The sequence below is a fragment of the Mustela lutreola genome, chromosome 7 (genome assembly GCF_030435805.1).
Source record: "Mustela lutreola isolate mMusLut2 chromosome 7, mMusLut2.pri, whole genome shotgun sequence".
Taxonomy (NCBI): Eukaryota; Metazoa; Chordata; class Mammalia; order Carnivora; family Mustelidae; genus Mustela; species Mustela lutreola.
This window is the reverse complement of record NC_081296.1, coordinates 58,809,081-58,813,004: the sequence shown is the minus strand read 5'-3', so window position 1 is coordinate 58,813,004 and position 3,924 is coordinate 58,809,081.

Here is a 3,924-nt window from a genome sequence, read left to right as displayed (position 1 = left end):
TTAAATTTGTGCTGCAAACAAATAATTTTATTTCTTGAAAGGTTTGAAAGCTAGAAATATAAGATAATTGGAAAAGATAAAAGAGCAGAAGGAAAGAAGTGACAAGACATATATGAAGAAAAAAAAAAAAAAACAGGGAGAAAAGATGAAGGGACAGAAAATCCATGCCTACAGAGATGCTATACCACAAAGCCGCATGTGCAGATACCAAAACTGGGGGGGGGGGGGGGGGGAGTAGGAAACTAGAAGGTGGAGAAAGGAGAGATCTTTGGAAATACAAAGTCTTTTGTTTTTCTTTTTTTGTTGTTGTGGTTTCATCTAATTACAGACTTGCCAGGATCTCACTTCTCAGAATTTACCACAATGCTTTAGAAGTAATTACAAGTAATATGGCACTCTTAACTAATCTACAGTGGGCCTCTCCTCTCAGCTGAGAAAGCTTATTAATCTTTGGCAATTTTTAATATCAAAAGAAAGGTTGTGTGTGTGTGTGTGTGTGTGTGTGTGTGTATGTGTGTGTGTGTCCATGTATGAGAGACAAGGTGAGGGGTTGTGGGAGGAAGGAAGGGAAAAAATGAAACAAGATGGGACAAGGGAAGGAGACAAACCATAAGAAACTCTTAATTTCAATTTCAGGAAACAAACTGAGGGTTGCTGGAATAGAAGTGGCTAGGAGGGTTGGGATTGTGGGGTGATGGACAGTGGGGAGGGTATGTGCTATGGGGAGTGCTGTGCATTGTGTAAGACTGATGATTCACAGACCTATACCCCTGAAACAGATAATACAGTATATGTTAATTAAAAGAAAAAAAGGTGGGTGTGGGTGTGGGTGTCCATGTATGCATTTTAAGAGTTGTATCTCAGATGACCTGAAGTAGTTTACTACACAAGGCATCCAGCAGTGACAAAAATACAAGACTAGAATTCAGAAGACAAGATTGTCATCCTGGTTCCACTCACAATGTCTATTCTTGGGGAAAATGTCGCAGAGTCCTCAGATACTTCCCAACCAGAAACTGTGGAAAGGCATTGCTTTCTTTTACAAAAATGTTTTAAGTATATATCATGTGGAAGGCTTATTGTATGGGCGGGTCTGCTGTTCAGCAGTGGTTCTGGTATCCAAGGGCCTTGGTGTCAGGGATTTAACATGCCAGTGAAGGGAGTCAGTCAAAGAGTAAAGAAGATAGGCTTAAAAAAAAATTGTGGAATATAAGAAATAGCACAGAAGATGATAGGGGAAGGGAAGGAATAGAAGGAAATCTGAGAGGGAGACAAACCATGAGAGACTCTGGACTCTGGAAAACACATTGAGGATTGTGGAAAGGGAGGTGGGTGGGAGGATGGGGTAACTGAGTGATGGGTATTAAGGAAGGCACATATTGTGATGAGCATTGGGTGTTATAGAGAGCTAATAAATCATTGAAAACTACGTAAAAATCTAATTATTCAGGCTAATTGAATTTAAATTTTAAAAATGTCAGAAATGAAAGGATATAAGAGAGTGATATTTTGGAGAACAAATGCAGACAAGTAGGGTGTTCTTTTAGTTAGATGTTAGAAAACTCTTTTTTGAGGAAGTGACATTTAAGTTGAATAATTAGCTAAATCTAGCTCTGAGGAGGTCTGAGAGAAGGGCATAACAGGCAATGGGAAGAGCAAATACAAAGACCATGAAGGCAAAAAAGCTGGTGCATTGAGAAACGGAAAGGAGATTGTAGTGGTGACTAAATGATGGGCAAAAGGGAGGAAAGTATAAGATCATGTCTGAGAGGTAGGCAGCAGTTGCACAGGATATAGCATTTAGTCATCATTCTACCTGTGTAATTACAATAGGGCTTTTGTAATCTCAAGGCCACTCTCTCTACTGCGGAGAACAGATATGAAGGACGCAAGTTGAAAAGCAAGGAGAACAGGTTGAAGATTTTGCTGTACTATCTGCAGGAGAGTTTGGGGACTTAGCTTGGGGGAAGATGAAAGAAGGAAGTAGGTAACAGAAAAAAATAAAGAGAACTCTACTCATATTTTTAAGGTAGGGTCATTTGGATTTGCCAAAAGACATGGTATCTGAAAAGAGGAATCAGAAATAACTCAAGAATTTAGATAAGTGAATAGCATGACTAGCATTGCAATTTAGCAATATGGGAATGACTCAGACAAGATTAGTTTAATAGTAGGAAAAAAACTGTTGTTTTAAACATACATTTATTATTTGTATAAGAAATATGTTTGCATAAAAATTAAGAAAAAAAAAGAAATAGTCTTTATCCTAAATGCAAAGGGGAATTTCTGAAGTGTCTTGTCTAAGTGGTGGTATCAACAGATTCATATTTGAAAGGGTTATTCTGCCAGGGTGAAGGTCAGATTGCATATAAGAAAGCCATTTTAAAGGCTAATAATGCAGTATTCCACATTAAAAAAAAAAAATGTTGTTCAGACTATGGTGGAAACTGACAGAAGAATTCAAAAGATGTTTTGAAGGTAAAAATTTCAAAATTCAGTGGTTGATAGGATGAGAGATAAACTAGCCTGTCCAAATGAATGGTGGAGCCAGTCAATGAAAAGGGAACATAGAAATAGGACTTGGAAGGGCTCCTGGGTGGCTCAGTGGGTTAAGCCGCTGCCTTCGGCTCAGGCATGATCTCAGGGTCCTGGGATCGAGTCCCGCATCAGGCTCTCTGCTCAGCGGGGAGTCTGCTTCCTCCTCTCTCTCTCTCTCTGCCTGCCTCTCTGTCTACTTGTGATCTCTCTCTGTCAAATAAATAAATAAAAATCTTAAAAAAAGAAATAGGACTTGGAGTAGAGTGGATATCTAAAATACATGAAGATCTCATACCACTCAATAGCCAAACAAAACAAAACACAGTCTGATTTTACAATGAGTAGAGGCTCTGAATAGACATTTTTCCAAAGAAGACATACAGATGGCCAACGGGTACTTGAAAAGATGTTCGACATCATTCATCATCAAGGAATTTCCAATATACATGCCAACTTTTCAGATGTTGTGCCTCATTAGCCCACTAAGAATGGATTATTGTCTATCTCATTTCATTAAGACCCATAGGACAATTAACAGGATACAAATTATTCCTTAAAGTCAAGCTTCTTACTTGGTTTCTCGTCCATAACCACTCAGTCAGAACCTTTCTTTCCACAGCTTTGCTGTCAAAGTAAATGCTAAATACTCTGAGAATGCTGTGTAAAGAGTGTAGAAACTGTCTTTGTAAGACTGTAATAAAACAGATTCAAATCTCAAATTAAAAAAAAGAAAAAAAAGAAAAATATGTTTGCATAGGTACACATTTTTTTTTTAAAGATTTCATTTATGTATTTGACAGACAGAGATCACAAGTAGGCAGAGAGAGAGGGGGAAGCAGGCTCCCTGATGAGCAGAGAGCCTGATGTGGGGCTTGATCCCAGGACCCTGGGATCCTGACCTGAGCCAAAGGCAGACGCTTAATCCACTGAGGCACCCAGGTGCCCCGATACACATGTTTTTAAAATTAAAAAAATATGTTCAATGAGAAATCTTCCCATCACAGTCACCTATGTTACATGTTACAATAACCCATGGAACAAGTGAAGAAAAGATCGATTCCTTGTGTAAGTTTCTGAAATTGTGACTGTGTAAGTAATATTTATGTACATTCTTTTTCCCTCTTTTGAACATATATTTGAAACATATCATGTAATATCTTCTACCTTACTTTTCACTTAAAGTATATCTTGGGGAACTTTTCATGTTGAAGCTTAAAGAGTATCCTAACTCTTTATATACCTGCTCATCATTATTCAGTTCATTAATTATAACTTTGAATTTTTCCCTAATGAGGAAAATATAAGTTGTTTATAATTTTTAGGCTATCCCAATGTATTATGTAACAATTAAAGCTGAATATGTCATTTTTTGAATACATAAAGGAA